The following is a 27,216-nucleotide window of genomic DNA, read 5'->3' on the forward strand; positions in this document are numbered from 1 at the left end:
TCATCTGAGTACACTGGATACTGTATATACTGGTATTACAACTAGGGAAGTGAAAGGGAATATCAAAAGCGAGAGAAAGGATAAAAAGACAAACAACTACAAAAGCAATACTTGCAAAACTATTTGGTGTAAACAACTGAACAACTCATGGGGGGGAGAAAGAAACGGGGAGGGGAGAGGAGGGAATGAGGGAGGAGGTAACAAATAGTACAAGAAATGTACCCAAGGCCTAACATATGAAACTGGAACCTCTCTATACATAACTTTGACAATAAATAAGAAAAAATAAAGACTAGCTAAAAACAAACTAAATGCAGGGTAAAGTGGCCAATTACTTAACCTAGGAAGTTCAAGGCCTTATGTTCAATATCTTGGACTGCAAAAAAAAGAAGAGAGAAAGAAAAAGAAAGAGAGGCAGAGAGGAAGGAAGGAAGGGAGGACAGAAGGAACAAATGAACGAATGAAAGAACGCAGAACAAAGGAACAAAGAAGGAAGGAAGAAGGAAAGAAGAAAGGAAAAAGGGAAATGGAGAGAGACAAAGACACAGAGAGACAGAGAGAAATATGACCAAACTAGAGCTCACAACAGCACAGCATCTGACATCATTTGTTTAGTAGAAGGTAGCCCAGGACCACAATTACTAATCCTGTGTGAACCAAGGAAAAGTGTAGCACCACCTCTGCTCCCCCCCCCCAAGCTCCTAGAAACAATAGGGCTTGTAAAATTTCATTGTCTTGGCATTTACTATTAGCTTCTATAACTCCATTTTGGTGACTCCATGCTAGAAAGCTGCACCCCTACCCATCCATGAGACTATTTCCTCAAAGTTTGGCATTTAAAAATATGTGTAGCCCTTGTTCCTCTCTGCATCTAGGTAGCAACCATAGTAATGGATGGTAAAAATGATCGTAGTAATAGATTATAGAAATAATCATAGTAGAAGTTAGATTCCATGGTGACTGTCAGGTTGCTCCACTTGTTTTAGCCCACTCATACTTGCTTAGTTAATATTAGAGGAACTTAGTAACAATTGTTAAAAATGAAGTTAATATTAGGTAAGCCTGACCAAGAAATTCTGCTTCTGTAAATGGTTTGCTTAACCAGTTGTGACTTACTTTGACCCCCTGTGTTGACTACCTGTGTCTGTGCTACTTGACCACCTGCTGTAGAGTGGATAGCTTCTACCTTTAAAAATCTAGCTCAGGGCCATTCTTCACCATCCCAATGGTGAAGAGCAGACGCTGTTCACAGCTAAATAAAGACTCCTAGCCTGATTGATTGAGTGCTGGTGACCTTATTGTCATGGGTTCAAGTCCTGGGTGGCCTAGATACTACAATGCTAAATTGAAATAAATTCATTTTTCACCCTGATCAAAGCTACATCCCTCTGACAACAGACAAGCCCAATACTACCACTCAGATGAGTAATACTTCTTATTTATGATTGTTGGGGGATTCCGAGGGGAATCCAGTGATCCTCGTTGGGTGCAAGGCCTCTCCCCAGATTGACACGAGGTCCAGGAAGGAAAAGAAGCTAAATCCACCACAAGAACAGAGTAGGGAGCATTCAAGCTTTACTGCAAGCCCAAAAGCTGACTGGTCAGGGATACAGGGCAAACTCAGGAACCAGCACTGTAACACCGAGGCCACTCAAGCAGGAGTTTAAAAAGGAAAAAACCACATAGCCATGCCTGGCCACACACAGGTGGCCAACAGAGTTACAACCTGCCACATAGTAACTGTTCTAACTGACCTATCATTTTGGTTCAAAGTGGCGCACATATCTGGTGTTTGGTAAACATGTGTTTTCAGGGTCCCCTCACAAAGCAAGCTGATGTGAGTCAAATTGCTAAGCCTTACTCATGGGCCGGGGGAGGGGAGGAGATAAGACTGTTCCCTCCTGGAAGGGCAAAGGTTGCTGGGCTGCTTTACTATTGCTAGCCCCTAACACGATCAGCAAATATGGGTAGAAGCCACTTCCCTTGCCACTCTCCCAAAACTCCCAAGTTATACACTGATTACAATTCAACAATATGTATAGGCTAAAAAGTTAAAGCAGAGAGAGAGAGAACGTCCTGGGGACGGGGGGCTGGTTAGGCTCAAGCCAAAGTGCTTTGTGTAAGTGGATGGGGTCGTGAGGGTACCAGTGACCATGAGATCACTGCAGCTTCTCAGAGCCCCTTTCCTGTGTGGCCTGCTCTGGGCCTTTTATGCTCCATGTACCAGGGCTCAGGAGCTTGGGGCCGGTGCCCCCTATCCCAGTAGCATGGGCCTGGATAAGAACACAGTGCATGACCAAGAGATTATCATGGAGCATCTAGAAGGTGTCATCAACAAACCAGAAGCAGAGATGTCCCCACAGAACTGCAGCTTCATTATTTCAAACTGCACGATTATGATGGCAATAATTTGCTTGATGGCTTAAAGCTCTCCACAGCCATCACATATGCCCATAAGGAGGAGGAGAGTGAGCAGGCACCACCAATGAGTGAAGATGAACTAATCAACATAATAGATGGTGTATTGAGAAATGATAACAAAAATAATGATGGATACTTTGACTATACTGAATTTGCAAAATCACTGCAGTAGAGGTTATTTGGCTATCTCCTAGTTAGACACAAATGTGACCTGTGATTGAACACTTCTGATAATGCAAAATAAAGTATTTCCAACTACTGCTACAGCATTTTGGTAAAATTGTGCAACCATTTGTTACACTGAGGTGAAAAGGAGAAAATGAGCAGTAAAAGAGGAGAAATAGGACATCATGTAGTCTCTAAATGAAAGTCTTATTGGACAAGGGCTTGATTAAAGAATTCTTTTAAAGAGTATTGAATAATTGGAGCCAAGCTCAGGAATTTGACTACAGAATACTGCTTGTTTGTGGATTTTTTTTTTAATTTCAGTTCATGTTACCTAAAAAAGTAAGATACCAAACAAGTTTTGTGAAATGGATACACTTTTCAGTAACAATCAAAGGACCGAGTGAATACCAGAGGCCCTGGCGGGTCTTGCCTCCTTAGGTAAATGGTCAGTGTTTTGTGATGTTATCTTGGCTGCATAGTAGGTAATTACTCTGGACAAGTGGCTCTGTTTAGGCTGCATCAAACTCACAGCCTAAAAAAGAATGTTAAATATTGAGTTTATCTGGCTATGCTGTCTAAGATTCTGTATCTTCTGGCATTTTGGAAGTTATATTCACTGGCCTAAGGGATTAATATCTTTCAGTTTTTCAGTATTTTATACAACAACTGCCACAACCATGTACTTATCTTCTATTGGCTTCAGTCTAGGAGACCTTGAATTTAAAAATACTCTCAAATCAGTAGCAAATATTCTCATTTTCTTAATATTTATACTTTGCTTTTATTTCCAGGGTTTCCTTTTTGGAATTTAAGAACTATTAGTACTGTAAGGACCTGGCACAGCAGGTTTGAACTATCAGCTGGCCCAACCCTAGTGATGAGTGAAAAGCTCATCTACCAAACATGGTGACTAACTTGATCCAACTTCTATTTTGAAGGACAGTTGTTTATAAATTACCTCTTCCAGCCTGAATATATGACTTCTTTCATTTTAAGAAAGACTAGAAAACTCCTAACTAAAACCCCTCCAAGACTGGATCTCGGTAGTATTTTAAAGTGAGAAGAAGCCACTGATGGTAACTTAATTTGTTGGATGTGATAGATGTGCTGTGATAGCAAATTACCAAAGTGGAGCTTGAAGGGGGAAAAGAATCTGTGTAACAATTTGCTATAAGATGTATATTAAACTATCCTTGTAAGAAAATGTATCTGTAAAAAAATGGTTTCCTGTGTCAGGTATGTGTGTGATCAAAGCTGACTAGTAAACTATTCTTATACTATGTCATTATTTTGAAGGATTTATATAATGTATTCTGGATATCTTGTTGTAAGTCGCGAGACGACCACCAAGAAGGCCAAAAATGAAGTGCCAGACTTTGAAGTCAGGCCCCACTTTACCACGCAAACCCCACTTTACCACGCGAGCCTGAGATAAGCAGGCCCTGTGAGCAAACCCAGGACAAGCCCATTAGGGCCCAGTCGGTCTAGAACTCTAACCACTGGGAATGCTTAACTCTGACTACCCCCAGAGTGCCTCGAGCCCTGAGCCAATCAGATTTGTACCTGTGTCCTAATCTTGCTTGCTTGAACACCTGATTGTTGTAACTTTGTTTTTTGCCTTTATAAGCCCTGTGTAATCGCAACTCGGGGCTCCCTCCTAACCTCTGCTGTGTTGGTGGGTAGGACGAGGCCCGAGTTGCAGCTCGCTTGAATAAAGCCTTGCCTTGCTTTTGCATTTTGGAACATCTGAGTCTCGGTGGCCTTCTTGGTGGTTGTCTCGCGACTTGGTACAACATTTGGGGTTTTGTCCAGGATCGCCCCAGAGATCCCCGAGACCCCAGACTCCGAAGGTAAGGAAACAGCGCTGTTCATTTGTTTATTTGTCTTGTCCTGTAATTTGTCTGTTTGTCTGTTTTGCTTTTGCTTCTTAAAGGGATCCTTGAAGGGGTTGTCAAAGTGGACGCGCTTACTCGACAATCCCGTAGGAGACTGGGGGACGCCCTAGCTTCTCCACCCCTACTGAGTCCACTGGGTCCACTCCTCCTGCACACTTGCAGGAGGTTGGGCCAACTTAGGTCTCCTCCTGCAGCTTAGCAGGAGGAGGAGGCTTGTGAGCCAACTTAAGAGATCGCCAACTCTTTTCTTATTCTCAGACCTGTGTGTTGTATTGTTTGTTTTGTTTTTGTAGCCTTTTGAGCTAAACATCTGATCAGAGCTATGGGTAACGTTCTATCTTGGGGACCTCCATCTAGCCCCCTAGATTTGAACCTAGTTCACTGGAGGGAGGTCAAGGAGATAGCTCAGAACCGAGGTGTGGCTGGTAAGGAGGAAAATCACCCTATGAAAGTCAGAATGGCCCATCCTTGAGGCTAATTGGCCACCTGAGGGGAGCTTTGAATCAACGCCCCTCATTTAGGCTATCTAGACCAGATTCCTTATATAGACACCTGGAGGGAACTAGTTGACAGGGACACTCCAGCTTGGGTTTAGCCCTTCTTAAAATGTCTCAGCTGTGCCCTCTGCTCTGGAGGGTCCCAACCAGTCCTGGCGCCGGCAGCCCAGGGCACGGAGGCGTCGGCCCCGAGTCCTGACCTGCAGCCGCTGCTGACAGGGGCAGACAGGGGGCCAGCCCAAGCCACCCGCAGGCAGTGGGGAGTGACCCCACCGTGCAGCGCTGTCATCTGTGTTCTGATAGTCTCTTTTGTGTCAAACGTGCATGAGACGTACAGGCGACAGCCCACAATCAGTGTGAGTGTCCACAAGAAAGAACTCTGGGGGGACCCCCACCCAGCCTTCTTAAGCAGAAAATTATTTGGTGTGCTAAGATGTTTTACTAAGATTAAAAATGTTTTACTAGGACTATCAAGGCCTGGAAAATGAGGCTGAAGAATGCTAAAATCATATGTTAAAGGTTTTGTCTTAAAATGTACAGCCGATGCTTATTCTGCGCGCTTTAAGATCTTTTGAATATGTATGTGTGTGTGCATGAGTGTGAACATGTTCAAGACTGTTAGTATGAAGTAAAATTGAGTGAGTTTAAGTTTAAATTCAAATGGTCATCAAGTTTGGGCATTACCAAATGCTTTAAAGGATTCTTGCATTGTATTAAAGAGGAACTATAGTTAAAAAAAGTCAGAGCTAAGTGTCAAAAATTTGGGTTTAAAAGGATATATATTACACAATGGAATTTTATGCCTCTATCAGAAAGAATGACATTGTTCCATTTGTAAGGAAATGGAAGGACTTGGAAAAAGTTATACTAAGTGAAGTGAGCCAGACCCAAAGAAACATGGACTCTATGGTCTCCCTTATTGGGAATAATTAGTACAGGTTTAGGCAAGCCATAGCAGAGCATCACAAGGCCCAATAGCTATACCCTTATGAACACATAAGATGATGCTAAGTGAAATGAACTCCATGTTATGGAAACAATTGTTATATCACAGTTGTAACTACTTTCAACGTCCTATGTGTATGTGTAGTTTCTATTATTGATGATGTTCTTGTATCACCTTCCTATGGTTGTACCTACACTATCTCTGTAATCTTATCTGAGTATATTGGAAACCGTGTTTACTGGTATTGGAAGTAGGAAATTCAAAGGGAATACCAAATTTGAGAGACACAGGGTAAAAAAGGAGAAATAACTACAAAAGCAATACTTGCAAAACTGTTTGGTGTAAGTGAACTGAACACCTGGGGGGGAGGGAAAGGGGGGGAGGAGGGGGGCATGAGGGACAAGGTAACAAACAGTACAAGAAATGTATCCAATGCCTAATGTATGAAACTGTAACCTCTCTGTACATCAGTTTGATAATAAAATTTTTTTAAAAAAGGATATATATTAAACTGATGGGGATAGAAGTAAACTCTCATTAACTCTATGTATGTAGGAAGAAATGGCAAAATGGGCCAATGTTTCTCACTAATATATTGGAAAGCTGAATGGATAAGTATTTCTAATTCTGTAATTGTAATTCTTGCATTAAGGAAAAATTCAAAGGTCTTCATGCCATGCAGTAACTGGGACTGAAAAAAAAAAAAAAAAAAAAAAGAGGCTCTTTTGAAATGAGCAGCCCATAGGCAAAGGGCGGCACCTGGTTTCAGAATGCCTGTGAGCTTCAGTTTTTCCAATGCAGATAAAAGCTAAAGTGTTGGGTTAGTAAAAAGGCTTTGGAAATCAAGAATACATTTCTAGATAAGAAATTTGGAAGTAAAATTGTCCTAAATAATTATTGCAAAGTGAGAAAAGGAGAATTATGGCTACCAAAATGTTTAATTGCCATTCCAGCTTCTTTGTAGGTTTTTTTTTTTTTGTAACAGTTTCCAGCAGGCCCTCAGAGAAGCACAGGTAATTCCTACAAGTTTGTCAAGATCTAATACTGACCCTTAATAAGTTCCAGGTAAGAGCATGCTTAAAACTACTTCTGTGTGGACCACCTTATTGCTTTAATTGGAGTAAAGTGGCCTCTTGTAAGACTCACTGATCTGAAATCTGCAGTTCGAAGCCAGCCCGGGCAGAGAAAGGTCCCTGTGAGAGACTTGTCTCTAATCAGCCAGCAGAGTGCTGGGAATGAAGTTGTGTGGAGCTCAAAGTGGTAGGGTGCTAGTCTTGAGCTGGAGAGCTGGGGAACAGTGCTCAGGCCCTGAGTCCAAGTCCAGTGGAAAGTCACTCCTCCTGGGACAAAAGTGATAGAGCATCCAGAGGCAGTAAGCCACTGCTTAGATGGCAGAGATGGTGTCAGATCCTAGAGTCACTCCTGTTTGGCCTTTCAAAAAGTTAACCAAAGATGGGAAGTCCTAGAAGAATAGTTCATAAGCATGCCTTTCCAATGCCCATGTCTGTTTACTGGTCAGGAACTTGCCAGTCATCTGTGATAGTGGTTAGTAAGGGTAAGTTTGTCAAATCTGGGGTTTGGGATTTTAAACTATCCTCTCATCTACTCAAAGCTCTGACTGGCAGTGAGAATTTTAAGCTGATACATCTGTTCAGGAAAGAAAGCTTGTAGACCTGAGATTGTGTCCTTACTGAGATCTGTTAAAGGCCTGCAAAGGTAATTTTTTTAGATCATCAGAGATCAGTTCCACAGCCAGTCAGGAAAAAGCTTTTACAAACTAGAATGTTAAAAGGCACAAATTTGTAAACCTGAAGTCACCTATCTGGGCTTCATATTAAAAGAGGGCAAGCATTGGCTGTTGGATGCAAGTAAAGAGACTGTGCTAAAAATCCCTGTGCCTAAGTCAGCCAGACAAGTCAGAGTTCCTGGGAACAGCAGGCTTTTGCCGGCTGTGGATACCTGGGTTCACTGAGATGGCCAAGCTTCTATATGAAGCCACCAAAAACCTCCCAGAATTTCACTGGACTGAGCAGATGCAAAAAGCCTTTGAGGCAATCGCCTTCTGGAAGCCCCTGCCTTAGGCCTACTTGACATGAATACCAAGAGAGGGGGCTACTGACAGCCGAAGGAAAAGGCCATTAGAAACAAGCAAAAGATTTTAAGCCTCATCCGGGCCCTATGGGAACCAGCAAAGATTGCCATTATGCACTGTCCAGATTATCAAAAGGGAGTTGATTCGGTGACTAGGGGGAATAATCTGGCCAACCAGGTAGCTAAGGGAGCAGCCCTTCAGCCCAGAGAAGTATTGACCCTAGTAGACCCAGAGCCACAAGCTTTGCCTCTTGTGCCCCAGTATTCCAAAGAAGACTTGGAGTGGATAAAGAAAATTCCCATGGCCCACAAACCCCTGGACAGAGAAGGAAACAATGACTGGTGGAAAACTTATGAAGAGAAACTTATCTTGCCACAAGGGCTGGGTAAGGGGATCCTTAAGAGAATCCACCGAGCTTCTCACATGGGAACCCGAAGAATGCAGGACTTGCTCCGACACTCCAAAGTGAAAATTAGACAAGGAGACCAACTTATTGAAAATATTGTTAAAAATTGTAAGGCATGTCAGCTCACCAATGCCCCCAATCAACCAGTTACTAAAGGAGCTCGCATCCATGGGGATAGGCCAGGCATGTATTGAGAAGTAGATTTCACAGAAATTAAACCTGGAAGATTTGGATACAAATATTTGCTAGTTTTTGTAGACACCTTTTCAGGATGGGTTGAAGCCTATCCAACAAAGCATGAGACCGCGAATGTAGTGGCTAAGAAGATCCTGGAAGAAATCCTACCCAGGTATGGCTCCCCATCCACCACTGGGTTGGACAACGAACCGGCCTTTGTCTCAAAAATAAGTCAGGGAATAGCCGCTGCACTGGGGACGGATTGGAAATTGCATTGTGCTTATAGACCCCAGAGTTCAGGACAGGTAGAATGAATCGGACTCTAAAAGAGACCTTAACTTAATTGGCCTTAGAGACGTGCAGACTAAGTGTCACTCCTTCCTTTTGCTCTGTTTAGAGGAAGAAATTCTCCCTATCAGCTTGGCTTTACTCCTTTTGAAATAATGTACAGGTACCCCCCGCCCATTATCCCTAGCCTTCAGACTGAATTGCTTGCTGATTTGGATGATGCTGAATTTTTGTGTAAACTCAATTGCAGCTCGTGCACAAGAATATGTAACCCCTACTTAAGGCATTATATGATTCTGCTTCTGTCCCTACCCCCTATTTATTCAGACCAGGGAACTGGGTGTTTGTCCAAAGGCATAACCCCAAAGGGAAGGGACCCTAAACGGCATCACCACTTGGGCTCATTGCTTCCAGGCCAGGCCAGTTGACCCCTTTGCCCTGGACGACGACTACCGTGGTGGAACATGGGAGGTCTCCAAGCACCCGACTCAGCCGCTTCGCCTTCGCCTCAAGAAAAGAAAGTTAAACTGAACATTGTTGTTATTTTTTTTGCCTTCTTTCCTTACTACCCTGGCTAGTGTTGATGTTATTTTGGCAGCTCACTCCAAAGGGAGGTGACCCCCTTATTTTAGGTAGTTTTGGGCTTGCTCAGGAATACAGGTATAGCCACCCGACCCTTAGAACACAGCTGAGAAGTTTATGTATTATATTGTTGCTTACATTTGGATACTAAACACTATACAGCTAATGGTAAGTCTGTATAGCTGAAAGTTAATTTTCAGTTTGCAGTAATCCTGCAGTCCCTTGGTAAGGTTATAGGTTCCTGGCTAGGTAAGGTCAACGTCCCTCAGTCAGCCTGAAGAAGCTACAGAAGATGGATGATCTTCACCCATCAGCCCCCCTTTAAAAACAAGGGACCAGAGTTGTTTTTGGTTTACTACTTTGGGCCCTACTGGCCTATGCCTTATCTCTATATCATCCCCTAGACATGCAAGCCATTGAAATGGACAGAATGGAGCCATGATTGGCTCCCAAGGTACCAAAGAGAAAAAGGGGGAAATGAAGTGCCAGACTTTGAAGCCAGGCCCCACTTAACCACACGAACCCCACTTTACCATGCGAACTTGAGATAAGCAGGCCCTGTGAGCAAACCCAGGACAAGCCCATTAGGGCCCAGTCGGTCTAGAACTCTAACCACTGGGAATGCTTAACTCTGACTACCCCCAGAGTGCCTCGAGCCCTGAGCCAATCAGATTTGTACCTGTGTCCTAATCTTGCTTGCTTGAACACCTGATTATTGTAACTTTGTTTTTTGCCTTTATAAGCCCTGTGTAATCGCAGCTCGGGGCTTCCTCCTAACCTCCGCTGTGTTGGTGGGCAGGATGAGGCCCGAGTTGCAGCTCGCTTGAATAAAGCCTTGCCTTGCTTTTGCATTTTGGAACATCTGAGTCTCGGTGGCCTTCTTGGCACAACAATCTAACCAATAAAACTGATGGAAAAAGGGAAAAAAGTTAAAGCAATCATTTTAGATAAATTGTGCCCATGTTATATATACAAAGTAGAATTCATAACCAAGAAAATGACTAGAAAGAGACCAAGATATGATATTAAGCTTTACTAAATAGCCACAAAAGTCAAGATACTGTGGTATTTGAGAGGAATACAGATAATGTAAAGTAGAAACCACAGAAATAAACCCACAGTAAGATGGCTTTTCACAAAGGTATAAAAGCAATCTGATGGAAGTAGGGTACTTTTCATCACTGGTGCTTGTGTGAATGGAACAATCATAGTCTAAAATAAAATGGAACTCCACATCTCTCTCTCCCTCTCTCTCTCTCTCTGTTTCTGTCTCTGTCTGTCTCTCTGTCTCTCTGTCTCTGACCCTCCTTTCTCTCTCTCTCTCTCTCTCTCTCTCTTGCTCACACACACACACACAGTATGAAACTTTTAAAAAGCGAAACACAAGGTCCTGAATGAGGAGAGCTCCCAAGTGAGGCACCTTGGTTTGGCTAGAAATGTATACGTAAACACAAGCCTGGCTATCCCAGAGGAGCCTTGGTTTCAACTCTCTCCAGAAAATTGCAATGCCTGGTCATGCATCCACAGTGCTGTGAGGATTGCAGCCTAGCCCACCCAAGTCTGCTGGGCAAAGGTTTGTCATTTGCCTTTGTTTCGATTTATACAAACAGAGGATCTGGCCTGGAGCTATACTTGTCAAAATGTAAAAGAATCCAAAATCTAGAGATAAGCAAATTTTCTTTCTTGGATAACATTGATTGCAATCCATAAAGGAAAATTTTATATATCTGCTGTCAGTAAATGTCAACAAACATTAAAAAGTGTTCCACAAAAGACAAAATATTAAAAAGCCAGCTCTCCATCAGAAGAAAAATATTTGCCAATTAATTATTGGACTTAGAATTTTCATCTAAACCATAGAAAGGATATGCAGAATTCAATAAGAAAAAAACAATAAAAATGGGAATAATACTTAAAGATATTTCGCAAAAGTGTATATACAGATGGCAAAAGACACTTCAAAAAATTTTAGTATCATTGGGTATCAAGGAAATGCAAATTAAAACTATAAGGAGATTAAGGAGATATTACTATTGTTAGCATTTCCCCTGCCTCAGGTCCTCAGCTCCTCCCAGTAGGCCCCAGATCCACCCATACCTAATGGGCCACTCCTACTCACTATTAAGACCTACCTGTTTCCCCTTTTGCCCCAGAGAGAAGCTGCCACCTGGATAAGGTGCTGATGCCATGCTGCTCCCTCTTCCATGGGAAATATGGCTCCACTAATAAACCTCCTTATAAACCTTCTTCTCCTGTTCATGACTATCTCCGCATGGTCCCCTAGGATGGCCAGGACATATCCTTTCATTGGTGCCATACCCGGGATAGGTTCCCCGGTGGATTTGCTCCCCCATTTCTGGCAGGGTCGAAGCTGCCCCTGGGATCTATTCTGCTGTCCTAAGCCCACCCAGAGGATCACCAAGGTAACTTTTCTCCTGACCAAGCACTCTACTTCCATCCATCACAACAATGACAGATTTGAACCTCCAACCAGGGTGAGTGACTATTAACCAAGGGCTCCGATCCAATTTTCCATAAGGTCACAGGGTCTAAGCCTTCAGTCCTCACCAAAATCTTGGTGCTAAGTTCCGAGCCCCACTCCAGGGAGACCATAAGTCACCAGCCTAGGTCAAGAAAATCAGCAATTGCAGGTGATGACTCCAATTAGCTGTTTATTCCCTCACAGCTGACTCCACTTTCGAGTCAGCTGAATAGAGCCCCACTGTGATGCTGGGGAGTATCTCTAGTTCAGCTCTGCTGGTTACTCCTCAAGGAGTCTAAAATGCTTCAGGAAAGCTGCTCAAGTTTGAGCCCAATCTTAAGCCTCATGTAATCAAATTTGACCCCAAATTTGGAACTCCATGTGGTCCCTTCATGGGACACTAGACCCCTGACATTTTACAGGGCTTACATACTTCTATGAGCACTCGGGCAGATGGAATTCTCTCACACTCTCTCTGCCTCTCTCTCTAAACTCTGCCTACCTGCCTTCCTGCCTGTGATATAGGATGAGCTGTTACCAGCTTCCAAAGGTACCAAGGTTTGTTTAACCTCTGCTTTGAAAGACACAGGGGAAGGTTTTCTGTTCTTGTTATTGATGTTTGTTAAGCTTGAAGATTCTGCTAAATTCTGCTTGTTGTTGGCTAAATCTTAAGTTTTCTCTAGCATTACCACATGGTGGACAATAGAATTGGTTTTAACAAGCACCATCTTGGTTCCATTAAGGTTCCAAAAGCTCTTGGAGGTGGAGCCCCAGGTAATGGGCATGCCGAGTTCCTAGAGGCAGGGTGGGGATGTGGAGACTCAAGCTCCCTGTAACCCTGCCCCCATCCTGAACTCTGTAACTGCCCTCTTGCAATTCAAATACTCAAGGTAAAGGTGTCTTGCTGTGACCTTGTTAAGGCTCTGACCAACTCTGCCACCATTACGCCATGCCACATGTCTGTGTTCTGTTCTTGTCCTGTCTCCCAGTTCCTGGACCTTCTCTGGTCATAGCATCCCACTTCAGCTCCCCATTGTAGCTGAATTGGTTTCTCAAAATGTGGCTTCTCCATTTCCTTACCGTATAATCTGTGAAATTTTTGTTTGCTGAAAAAGATTTTGTTTCTTAATTAACCATGTGGTTGTAAAATGTGAGCAAAATAATGTCATTTTGCCCCTGGAATTCCAGAAAACTTGCATGGCCAATTTTTTAAAAAATCTAAGCATGCCCCAACGCTTGTGCACAAGTGTCTGTCTGTCTGTGTGGGAAATATGTAAAAAAAAAATAAAATAAAATAAAAAGAAAGAAAATTGGCATCATGGTTTCAAAATAACTTGCTTTTGACTACTATTTTAACTTAAGTCTTGTGTTAAACTGATCCTTGCAGCCTGTGGGTGGAGTCACAGTAAACAGCCTGGAGGCAATCCTGACTCCAATCACAAGACTCCTAGCCAAAAAGAAAAAAGAAAAAAAAAAAAACAGTTTTAAACCCAAACTGATCATGTTTGGGTACAAGCAAATGTGCCTAAGAAAAACTCCAAAAGGTGCAAATATACAGCACATGGTATAAGTACATTGATGTAAAACCAGTGTGTTATTCTTTATGTCTATCTTTGCTAAAAGTCAAATGTACATCTGATCCTGACAATTCTTTGGTATAGACTAAGATTTTGCTTCTCTATTTTCTTTCCTGTGCTCTCATAAACTCTTTAAGATCAAGGGACCAGAGTCATTTTGGAATGAGTGTGTAAATGTGGGTGCTGACCTTGATTTTCCTGACCCAGGATCAATATTTTGCTCTATAGGATGCAGTTAGTACAGGTGTGCTAGCTGCATTGACTGTGGCAGTCTGTGGCTACAGGAAGTTGTAGCCACAGTCTGTTCTCATACTGCCTGGTTTCACTCCTAGTGATTTAGCATGGGTGTATCCCTGTGCCTGTCCAGCCTAGCCACATCCAGGAATCACTGGTAGTGTTCTTGTGAAGATTTTGACAGGCCTAGAGCACTCCTGCCCTGGCTCTGCCTGCCTGAAGTACCTCAGTTCTGAAAACCAGCCAAATGCTGGAAGCAGCACTGTGGCTCAAGTGGTAGAGCACTAGCCTTGAGGAGAAGTACTTAGGGACAGTGGCCAGGCTTTGAGTTCAAACCCCATGAATGCCAACTGGGACAAGCTATCCAAGCAATGAGCACCTTCAGGATGAGGTCAATCCTGACAACGAGGAACCATGGAGAGGAGTAAGAGGAGATGAACTGTCGTCTTAAATGGAGTCAATTTAAACTTGCCCTTTCAAAATTAATCAGAGCTAGGAGATCAAGAGGAATAGTTGCTTGCCCATCTAATGTCCATACCTGTCCATTTTCCATCTGGACAGCAGCTTGCATTCTTGCCTTTGTTACTTGCTATTTGTATATATATATTAGCCTCTGACTGGTTACTCCCAACCAGTCCACTACTCAGTTGCCCCTACAAAAAAAAAAAAATACCCCTAAACACTCCCATCGTGCCCTCAGTCCAGTTATTCCTCCTTCCTTGTAATGGGCCACAATTGGGTTTATGCTCCAAGTGGAATTTTTCTGGCTCATGGCCAGGGTGTGTTCTCCCATGTCCCATAATGAGGACCTTTGCCAACCAAACTGTCAATCAATACGTCTTGGATGGTACCCGGCCAAATGACGAATCAGGGACCCCTGACTACTTCACCCCTTTTCTGGAGCAAGTAGCTCCAGAAGAAACAACCTCTGCCCATACTCCCGGACAGGTACCCCTCCCCAGTTAATAATAAACAACAAATGGGGGAATGTTAGCATTTCCCCTGCCTCAGGTCCTTAGCTCCTCCCATTAGCCCCCAGATCCACCCATACCTAATGAGCCACTCCTACTCACTATTAAGACCTACCTACTTCCCCTTTACCCCCCCAGAGAGAAGCTGCCACCTGGATAAGGTGCAGATGCCATGTTGCTCCTTCTCCCATGAGAGATATGGCCCCACTAATAAACCTCCTTATAAACATTCTTCTCCTGTCTATGACTAGCTCCACGTGGTCCCCTGGGATGGCTGGGACATATTCTTTCAACTATAGCTAAACATATGCATCTATGAGGATGACTGAAATAAAATAATGACTTTACAAAATGCTGACAAGCAATGGGAAGACCATCCATACAGAGTTGGTAGAACTATAAAGTGGTACAACTCTTCTGGAAAACAGTTTATCAGCTTCTTCTAACATTAAATATGCAATTACCACACTACTCAGCAAGCACATTCATGAGTTTCTATCCCAGAAAAATGAAAATTTACATTCACACAGAAATGTGTACATGAATACTCAGAGCAGCTTTACTCATATTATCCAGATGTCCTTCAACAGTCATTTATTAAACAGAGGACAAAGGTACTAACACCACATAGTCATCAAAAGGAAAAAAACAAACACATTGGATGAATAACCAGGGATTTATGTTAAATAAAAAAGGCCAGTTTCAAAAGATTGCATTTTTGCATTGACACCATATTTTAGTAGGAGCACATTAGTCATTAGGGTAATGATGACAGATGTGGGATGGGATTGTAAAAAGTGCAATGTGAATAGCCATTGTAGTATGAAAAGTAATCAAATACCTTAACAGTGATCAAATTACACTTGTGATAAAACTGAATCTAGGTAAATACCACACCAACCTACATGAATAAAAGAAAAATTGGAAATCTGAGTATCAGAGAAGACTTTTTACCAACATCAGTAGCCTGGTTGTGGTATTATGCCATATTTTATAAAATGTTATTATTAGGGAAGTAAAGTGTACACAAGATCTCTGTGTTATGTCATATACCTGCATGTGAATATATAATTGTCTCCAAAACATGTAACCAATTAACATTATATGGTAATAAAATATTTTAATAAACTCATATATCTAATGTACAAAAATGTCATTAATCCTTGCTATAAAGTAACCCTGTTTTTCCTCAAAGCAAAATTTTTCATAATCATTCTTTTTTTTTTTTTTTTTGGCCAGTCCTGGGCCTTGGACTCAGGGCCTGAGCACCTTCCCTGGCTTCTTCCCGCTCAAGGATAGCACTCTGCCACCTGAGCCACCGCGTCCCCTCTGGCCGTTTTCCATATATGTGGTGCTGGGGAATCGAACCGAGAGATTCATGTGTAGGAGGCAAGCACTCTTGCCACTAGGCCATATTCCCAGCCCTCATAATCATTCTTAAGGCATTGGAGAAGTTATGACTTCTAGGATTAAAGAACTTTTTCTGTTTATTTTTTGACCATACTAAGTTTTACCAATACCCAGTCCCCATCCCCGTCCCCCCCTGCCCCTGGAAGTCAAGCCTGGTAAGAAGGTTAGTTTTAGTGTAATAAGTAATGAAGTGACTTGAACAGAAGCTTTAAAAGCTAATATATGCACTGCCATCATCTTTCTCATTTTCTCTGCCATGGAAACCACTAATGTTTCACATATTAGCTGATTGGCAGGTAGTAGTTGCTCTACTAGGTACTGGTTATTCTGTCATCTTCAGTCCCAGAGCGGAAAAAAGGATGACTTGGATATACATCCAAATTGACTTATGCTCTCTGTACAGGATAAGTTATGATGGTTTCAAACAAAATAGGAGCTCTTTGTTACTGCAGCAAAACTGAACCTATCATGACTGTTGTGACGTCTAATAACACTCACTACAGCAATTAACACAAGGGGCCAGAGAAGTTGTATCCTATGCTACCTAGAAAGTTAATGACCAAGATATTACAACCTAGACAGCAAGAATCCCATACAACTGACTGCTATTCCCTAATACACATTTTACCAGTGTACTTTTGGGATACTTCACTAATAATAACAAAAGTTAAAATAGAAATAAGTCTTGTATAACCAATCTAATTATCAAATTACTTTATCAGTTGAAAAGCCAAAATTGTAAGGACAGATATTTTTTGAGTAGGCTGGATGAAAAATAACGACATTTAAAATTTTATCACATAGCTCTGAATCAGTAGTCTATCATTCAAAGAAGGAAAAGGAATGCAAATGAGTCACACACTGAAGAAATATGATATTTTGAAAATTCAAATGTCAATAAGGCACATGATATGAGAAATGAAAGTAGCCAGGTCTATTCTTTTGAGTATTTCTACTAGATGAATCCAAAGCAAATACCAAATTCGGAGATTTATTAATTTATAAGATGCGTAGTTCTGTAAAGAGATGCCTCAGTTCATGGTCATGAGTATTTATGGAGTTAAAAGGGAATGTATGTGATAAGCTACACATTTTCTTCTAAGAAAAGGAATTCTTTCATTTGGTGTGATTTTTGTGAATATGGAAAGAACCTGAAAGAATTTTCATAGTGTGTGTTAAATTCCTAATGTGATTTTAAAAGGGAGTGGAATCTAAGTGCTAAACTTATCCCAGAATATCAAATATCATATTAGATACAGTGAGTAGCTCATGGGGGTAAAGATATAGCTATAATTTCCTTAAAGAAAATCTATGTTTTGTTCTCAGTTAACTATCCTGTTCACTACTTCTTGAAAGCAAGAGCTCTCCTCTTGGCTTTGATTCTGGCAATAAACCTATAAACTCCATGTAGAGAATTCTGAAGCTGAGCTATAAGGGTTACAAGATTGGAATGCCACCTCAAAAGTGCTCAGAAGGCTGAGAACTGCAGCCTAAGAAGGTTGAAACAATGGAAGTAATATACAGGTCTAGGTCACAGTAGCAGATTTTGAAAATATTTACTGCTTCCCTCTGCCCCCTCATAGTAATGGAGGCAGTTATCACTGTGTACACACTCTGTCTCATGTCAATTACTCTAATAACACTATATGGATACCTTCTTTTCTGCATGTACCTGTGGTAACCTTCCCTGTTGTCTTCTGCATATGCTTACAGTAACCTTTCCTGTACTAAACTAAGTAAATACGCTTGGTTACAGGAACTTGAGGCTCATGTGCCAGAGAGCGCCTTGAGCCCGCTCGCCCTCAGTTGCTCTACTCTCTCTGTCATCATTTCTTTGGCTCCAGTATCCTAGAAAACTGTTCCAGGTTGTGGAGGGCAACAATAAACATAAAAGCAGAAAATATGGGTGTACTAGACAAGAGAAAATGAATACATAAAAACTTACAATGTCCTTTTATAACAGTACATCACAACTTGTTTATCTATTTGCCCATTGGACAATTGAATCATTTTAGTTGTGTACCATTATAAATAACATTTAGGTACAATTATGTGAGCCTGGTTTGTTTTATTCTTGGATAAATAGCTAGCAGGAGGATTTCAAGGAATCATTCCATTTTGCATTTCTAGTAGCAATAGATGAGTACGCCAGATATTCCTTGTCTTCACCAATACTTGTTATTAGTCTTATTAATTGTAGCCATTCTATTAGGCAAGCAGTGACATCTCATTGCACTTGTCTGATGACTAATGCTAATTAGCCAGGTTTTCATAAGCTTGATATATGTTCTTTGGTAAAGTACAAATGGACTCATTTGAAAATTTTTTCACTACTGTACTGTAAACATTCTTTCTATATTTCAAACCTAGTTCCTTTATCATACATAAATCTTGCAAATATTTCCTTCAATTAAATAGTTATTTTCCCCTTTACTTGACACTATCTATTGAAAAGTAAGATTGTAAACACATACAAATGTATCTATTCACATATTAATTTTTATCTGGTTTGATAATAGTAATATGATATTGATTCCCTATCTTTTAGAAATATACACTAATGGTCTTAATAAAGAAACAATTACTGAAGTGTGAAAGAGGAGCAGGCACACTGTCAATAGAGGAAACAAACTGTTGTTTGGGGGAACCTAGTGGTTTCTTGGGGCTTGTTGTACTAGCCCCATACTTTATGCATTTGAAGGTTTTATAAGAAAGTTTAAGGTGACATTTACATCTTGAAAAACTAAAAACGGAAGAAATACAGTTGAAGATGTTTATGTTTTAAATTATGCCTGGTGAGTCAGACTTCAACTGAGCCACTTAGAGGAAAGAGAAAAATAACCGGAACACCCCAGACACATCTTGATTATGGTTCACAATCCTAAAACAAAGTCCCAAAATGCACTATTTACTGGGCTTGTAAGTCTATACAATTATGCTAGGAGCCATTTGGTTAGAACTGAATTTGCAGTTGTGAAATCTATTCTCCACAGTTGTGAAAATTAAAATTAAAAATTGTAACAATGTCTGGCAAGTAGTTTAGTCTCATTTCTTCCCCTATCCAAATACCTAACAAGGTAATAGGTATGTGATTCACATTTTTAAACTTATTTAAATTGGATTTAATATCAATCTTCCTCTGGTGTCCTATTTCAGATGAGTCTAAAACAGGTCAAAACAATGTACTTTTCCAAAAAGCAAAACTTATAATTTGGGCTGTGTTTGTCTTACAACAGTCCTGGCATTTTGAGTGCTTCTATCCTGAGCCCTCATTACACAATTTATGCAACAGCAGCCAATAAAAATACTGAAGAAAAAGAAAATAAAAACAATGATCCTTGATTTTTTTTCTCCTTCTGCAGTAATAGCTCCATGCAAAGGGAGAAAGAAGATGAGGTCAAAGATTAATTTGATAATCAAAAGATGCGTACTTACTCTTCATGTGAGAAAATTAAAGGGAAAACATAGTTTCTTCTTGAGTTGCTTTATATTTTCTAAGGTCTTACTGTGGCAACAGTAGGAAAGAATTAGAATTTGACCAAACTGGGATCCATTCTGATTTTCTCCCTTCCTGGAAACCTATGAACGTCTCAGAGTCTCTGTTATGCCATAATATCCTTGTCAACTGAAAGTGAGTGAAATCATCACTAAATGCTTACTATGTGTTTAGAACCCTTCTAGGTGAAAGAAAGGGCACAAACTCCCTATTAAGGCATGAACTAATCGGCAGGCCCATAATTTGAAGTCAAAGCGTTCTGGATTAGAGTATTCACATACCTTAAGCCCCTGTGGTACCACTATTTGATAATGAGATTAGATGAGATAGATTGGGACAAAGACCTAGACAGGATCTCTATAAGCATAGCAACTAAAATCATGGGCTCATTTTCTTACTTTTGTCATCGATTTTACTGTAGTAGAGCTTACATACAATAAAATGTATCCATTTATTAATTTCAAAGTCTCAAAGTTCTTTGTAATATTACCTTGTTGTTCTTTAATAAATTAATATACTATAATTGGTAAATGGTGGCACTTCTCCCTTTCCAGATCCATCTAGCTACATTTCTGAGCAATTGTGTTGTATCCTTTCAGTAAAACTAGCTTTTGGAAACACAGATTTTTCTCTGCTCTTCCCATTTAAAGTTTAATTTTTCTATCCATGTCAGTTAATTAATTATATGAAATGAAAATTTTAGGTTGAAGCATTATTTTTCCCCATCTTAGCACTTTAAGACATAGTCTTCCATAGTACAAATTGTATGCTGACATAATATCTAAGGTTTCTTTTCAGGCTACTTTTAAGAAAAATACTTTTAATCACTGAATTTTACCAATTTTATTATGATGCATGATAATATAGTTTTCTTTGTATCAAAACTGCTTGGGGGGATATTAAACCTTTTGTGCAGAATTCATAAATTTTATCAAATCTAAACATTTTTATATTGCTCTTTTTCAATGTCTATTCTTGCTTCCCTTTTAGCTTCACTTAGGGTAAATTTTATTGATATATCTTGAAGTTCACTTGCTTTGTCCTTTACAGTTATTTAATCTGTAATTATAGCCATCTAATAAGTATTACAGACACTCTGTTTCTGCTTTGAACTCTTTTATATACATTAACAGATTCTTGACACTATTTTCATGGTTTTAATTTTAATGTTTTAACAATAGCATTTTAAATTATTTTGTTGGTTTAGTATTATTTACAAGATGTTGGCCATTGCTCACTGTATATTCTTGAATGGCTGGATTTTATGTCTTTAAATAGTATTGGACTTTGTTCTGTTAGCCACTTAGGCTACTTAATTTACTTGTCAATAACCTCAATCTTTTCAGATCTGTTTTTAGCCATGTTATAGAGGTTCTGGAAGAGTGCCTTTAGTTCTTAGCCATGTTTGGAAAATATTGCCTTTCTGCAGTGACTAAGACAATGTCATCATGCTCAGCACTTTCTACTCTGGCTTACCACAATTTCTATATCTCTCAGCCCTGTGTGCGCATTGGGAGAATTTTTACCTTAAAACCTACCCTATTATATTTTCCAGCCTCACTAGTTTCTAATATATATATATAAATTTTTTTGGCCAGTCCTGGGCACTGTCCCTGGCTCCTTTGTGTTCAAGGCTAGCACTCTACTACTTGAGCCACAGCTCCACTTCTGGATTTTTCTGTTTAGGTGATACTGAGGAATCGAACCCAAGGCTTCATACATGCAAGGCAAACACTCTACCACTAAACCACATTCCCAGTCTATATTCACTTTCTATCAGCACCATACCCAAAAGAAAACATATTGTAGATTTCTGGAGTTTTTTCTCTACACAGCTCTCCTTTGTTATATCCTATGCATTTCTACTATCTCCTCTTTTTTTGCATAATAATCTGCTCTCCAAATCAGTTGGGCCATTTTGCTCAGCCTGAGTTTTCCATTTTTGTTCCTCTAGTAGATAAATGAAGTTATCTTAGAACTTAACATTTGTTCCCTTTCCCAGGAATCTGCGTTTTGTGATGACGCTTAGCCAAAGTGGAGAAAAAAAAAAAAAAGCAAAAGTCATGTCCCATATATTTGTAAAGGTTTTCTACTTAGAGTTTGAAGGTTAGGTTTATCCCAGTGACACTGTCAAATCTGCATGTGAAAATCCATCTCATTCTCTATTGTGTCAGAAAGACTATAAGCTTCCAACCATCAGCTCCCCCAAGAGAAACTTCTTAGAAAAGGTGCAGTAGAATGTATCTGTGGCACATGATTTTCAGGAACTGATACCATAAAAGCATGCCACAGTCTTCCAGAGAAAGCTCAGAAGCATGGTTATTTTCTACTTTGATTTTTTTTTTTTACTAACTATTGGGAATAACAAATGATTGATTTTTTTTTTCCTGGCTGGAGCTATTTTTGGCTTACATCACTGATTCTTTCCTATCAGTATTTTTTTTCCTTCAGTTAATGAAGAACGCATATTCTGCAATCTGGCAGGTTGGAATAACTTGCTGAGAAGCTCTGTCACTGGCTTTGTAACTTTGGTGATGGCACCAGAGAAAAATCCCTCATCTAGAATAACCAGATGCAATACTCAACAGCAAGAGAAACAGAAAAGATTTAATGAATTCAAGATAAATTCATCTCCTGATTGTTTTTGTCATACTGAAGAAATGCCAGAAGAGGTGTTGGCAGAAGTTGAACATGGGAAGAGCTGAGCATAGTCATTTCACTCTACTTGGCTTGAGCAGTAGCAGTTGGCTGATCTTGGGAAAAGGAGAGAAATTTCAGAAGAGAGCAACAACAATAATTAGGCAAGGGAAAAAAATGAGTGTGAGGATAAGGATTTATGAATTTATATTTTTGTACTATAAACAACACTGAGAGGCTGAGTGTGTGTTTCCAACTGACAGTCCTAATGCTTGGAAGGCAGGAATATCATGAGTTAGAGGCCAACCAGAGCCACATAACAAATTTGAAACCAACTTGGCTTATATAGTAAAGCCGTATCAAAATAAGTTTTTAAAAAAGAAAGAAAAAAGACTGAAGTGTCTTCACATGTAGGTTAGTTTGCATTTGTGGAGCACTTTAAAGCCCTTCTACAAAACATACTAGATTATTTAATGATATCTTCATAAAAATCTGTGAGCATATGGTATCATTTCCATTAAGTAGAGACATGGATTAAAGAATGGAGTTTTAAGAATTTGACTTGAATCACAGAACCAGCTTACAGCAGAGATGAAAATAAAACAGGTTTGTTTCCAGGTCATTTGACAAGAATGTCCTGGCTAGGGCTTCTTCATCTCCAAAGAGGGTGTCACAAGAGAAAGTTGCCTTAATAAATGAAATCAAAAGCACAGCATCACAAAAGATCCTAAAAACTTTCTTGAGATTTTCTGAATTTCTGAATAAAGACAGAAACTTAATGAACATATCTCCTTTCAAAACCTACCAAAAATCTACTAAAATAGTAGTTATTTTAACACAATTCTTACATTTAAAAATTATGAAGAACATGAGAAAAAATAAAAAGTTTCAAAGGACTTGAAACAGAAGGAAAATTATGCTGATACATGACTGTATACAGAAGAAAACTGAAGGTAGCAAGAATTCCTGGACCCAAAGATTCAGAAATTGGCAATAATTTAACTATGAAGGGGTGAATAAATTGGGGGGGGGGGCATTGAAAAAGAAAATTATCTAAGAGGGGCTGGGAATCTGGCCTAGTAGTAAAGTGCTTGTCTCGTATACATGAAGCCCTGGGTTCGATTCCTCAGCTCCACATATATATAGAAAAAGTCGGAAGTGGCACTGTGGCTCAAGTGACAGAGTGCTAGCCTTGAGCAAAAAAGAAGCCAGGGATAGTACTCAGGCCCTGAGTTCAAGCCCCAGGTCTGGCAATAAAAACAAAACCAAACAAACAAAATGGTAGAGTGCTAACCTTGAGCAAAAAAGCTTAGGTTCAGCACCCAGACCCTGTAACTGAACAAAATAAAAATAAACAAAGTTTAATGTAATTATTTGTACAAAAAAAAAGAAAATTATCTAAGAGTCTGGAAAGGCTTAGATCTCCAATCTACTCTACAAAGGCAGAAGACAAGTAAGAATTTGAAACAAGAGACAAAGGGTCTTTTCTTTAGAGAACTACAGTAGAGGAACCTCCCTCCTAGTTTGAGATCAATAACAATAACTTCCAGGGATACCTTAGTGAAAGTAGAGGAGATCCCTTGCCCACTACACTCACAAAGTACCTCTGGCTAGTCCTAACCCTTGGAAAGAGAAGAATGAAGGTTCCACTCTATAGTATCTCACCTGTCCAAGAATATACAAGCATCAAGATTTCCCAATTGAAAGGACTAGACTGAGCAACATAGAAGGAAACCCTAAGTCCATAAGCAGCTCATATCTTTTATTAAGTTATTTATTCTCTCCTCTTAAAATTGAACAGAAAGCAGCAGGGTACCACACATCCATGCAAAGAAAGTTTCTAAAAGATAGAGAGGAAAGTGGGGAGAAGAAATAAGAAAGTCTATGTAGAGATCAGAACCACCCAAACAGACAAACACACACTCATGTGACACACATTGACACAAACATACATACACACTCTCACCCACTGATGTGCACATGGAACTGTGATTGCGCAATATCAGAATACTAAGGACAAAGAAGATCCCTCAGGCTGCTAGAAAGGGAGAAAATGGAATACAAATGGATCCAACCTCAATATAGCAAAGAATACATTCTTGTATTTCATAGACAAAATCAAGAGCTTAGTAGAATGAAAAATCACAATGGAAATATATTATTTTAGAGATAAACAGGAGGTATTGGAATAAACACAGAACTGTATGTCTCTAATTTAGATAGCCACACAGAGCTACATGGCCCCACCTACACTTGCAGTATGTAATGTCAAAGATGTAACAGCATTATTGTTGAAAATCATAAGCTTCAGACTTGAACAAATCTGGACTCTATGCCTGACTCTACCTTCTATTGCCTGCGAAAGCATTGATAACTTTCTATACAGTTCTAAGTTGCTATTTCCACTTACAAGATAAAAATAATTTTTGAAATATTTTCAAGGATATAATCAATGCTCAATATATCTGTTAAGTAAATGTCAGTAATGAGAGTTCATTTATTGTATTTAGCCTGATAAATAATGGACATGCAATAAAAATTACTTTTGTGTTCAGAATGAGCCTGTTTGGAGAACTTTCTGATTCTAACCCTTTCCTTTTTCATCATATTAATAGAAAGTTTTAGTTATTACACTGGTGCTTAAAACTTTTGAAAGCATACTTAATCCAATATTTTTTATTCCTAACCCTCACAACAATCACTATATTCTGTTCACATAGTACCTTTGTATTCTTTACTAAAATATCTCTATTTTTTCTTTAAGTTTTTCCTACTTGTCTTCAGCACAACTTGCCTTCTTAATGGTTTCACTGCCCATACCTTTCCCCTCTCAAATACATTCTCTTGTCTTTCTTCTAGCATTAGCTATCTACAGACATCAATGTAATCATAACACTTCCATAAGAAGGAGCTTTCTGGAGTTCTATGTTACTTGGATTAAAAGTGAGCTGTGTATAGCATGCCTACTAAATCACTTTACACTGTCTTCAAAACTCTCCTTAATTTTATTTCCTGACACTGTAACCATTTTCCCAGCTAATTTTCTTCTCCATATTACTCAAGTTCATTTCACTCTAGGGTACTTAAAATTGTCACATCTTTTTACACTTTTGGGATTTTACACGTGATGTTCTCTCTGCTTAGAGTAGATTTTCTCCTTGCATTTTCATTATCACACACATGACAAATATCACTTGCTTGTTGATCTTCCCCAAATACAGGATAGCTTCCTTGAGGTTGACACTATGTTACATTTATGTAGACTACATACAAGTAGTGCCTAATTCAGGCCCTTACCCATAATAGATACTAAATAATTGATTGTTGAATAAAGGAAAGATAAATCCCTGCAATAGTCACTCCATCCTTACTCTTCTGCTAGCTAGCTCATAACCCTCCACCAATAGTAAAAGTGATTGTTTATTCATGTTACAAAAAAAAAAGAATTCAGATTTCTTTTCAAACATGTTGACTAAACTTTAAAGTTAACTTATTTAAATATTTAAGACAAATGTGGTAAGTATAGAAATCTAATGTAATTACCACTCTATAAAAGGACAAGGGCTTCCATTTTACTTCATTTCTATCTCCTAATAGAACCAAATAGTAGAAGATACATGGCCATTTTCACAAACAAAAAATTCAGCCTTTTACGTCAATATAATTGTTCACTCACTTTTCTTCATGTTTCCTTTATTACAAACATGTAATCTTTTAAATTACAGACAATCAAACTCCATTTTCTTTTAACAGTCTGCTATTGTAAGGAGCCTACATAGAAGAAAGGATCTTTACTTCATTCCTATGAGTTTTACTGTCAGTTTCTCTAGTTAGTAGTAAATATGACATCCACTATTAAGATTAGTGTATTTTGTTTGCTTTGGGGTAGGGCTTTGTTTTCTTAGTTCTTTCTTTTCCATTTTTAAAAATTTTATTCATTTCTTTATGGTCAAAGTGCTGTACAGAGGGTTTATAGTTTCATACTTAAGGCAGTGCATATATTTCTTACCTCCTCCCTCATTCTTCTCCTAACTTCCCCCTCCTTTCCCCTCCATGAGTCATACAGTTGGTTTACACCATATAGTCTTGTAAGTATTGCTGCTGCATTGGTTTGTCTTTTTATCCTTTGTCTCTTGATTTTTATATTCCCTTTCCCTTCCCTAGTTCCAATAAATGTATATACAATATCCAGGGTACCAAAATATGTTACAGAGACATCAGGAGTAAAACCATGGGAAAGAAAGACAAAAGAAAAAGTTCTTATTGCATCTACCCCTACTCCTTAGGAAACCATGTTAACTCCATTTGCATTAATAACTCAATAGCCTCTAAATTTTGAGAAATATGAGTATATATTTTTCCTCATATGTCTATATGGTATGCTTGTGACTGTATACATCAATCATTGTCACATGCTTTTTTGATAGCTTGCTTTTTTCACTCAAATCTATAACAAGACCATATATCTGGGATAGTAAACTATACTGGCCTTTTGAAAGTTTCACCACTTTCTCATTAAAGCTATATCCCTCCCAGTGAGAATGAAGCATGGTGTGCCTTCCTTATTAACAAAATGAAAGGAAATCAGTCATTCAAATGGCTGGCAACCTCAGATTTCCATTACAATCAAGAAAAAAGACATATACAAATAAACTCACAGCTGAATATAATCAACTATGAAAGTCAAATCATTGATTTATATGGAAGTGCTGCTAGAAACATTTTTAAACAGTTAGGAATTTGCATTTTGGTTCATTTATATTCACTACAACAAAAACAGTACTGCAATTTATAAGGTACCTCTAGGCATTTCATTTGTGCAACTGATTTACAGTAAATTATTTTATTCCAGCATAATAAAGAATAGTCTTTGCTATATGCTACCAAAATAAATTAATCAAGTGACTTAAAATTGAATTTTCACTCAAGTCTTGTTT

General features: G+C 39.4%; 1 pseudogene; it reads left to right on the forward strand.

Annotated features, from left to right (window-relative positions):
* The first annotated feature begins 2,140 nt into the window (after positions 1-2,140).
* LOC125362257 lies at positions 2,141-2,593 on the forward strand (annotated as a pseudogene).
* The last annotated feature ends 24,623 nt before the right edge of the window (positions 2,594-27,216 follow it).

This window comes from Perognathus longimembris, chromosome 13 (genome assembly GCF_023159225.1).
Source record: "Perognathus longimembris pacificus isolate PPM17 chromosome 13, ASM2315922v1, whole genome shotgun sequence".
In the NCBI taxonomy this organism is placed as follows: domain Eukaryota; kingdom Metazoa; phylum Chordata; class Mammalia; order Rodentia; family Heteromyidae; genus Perognathus; species Perognathus longimembris.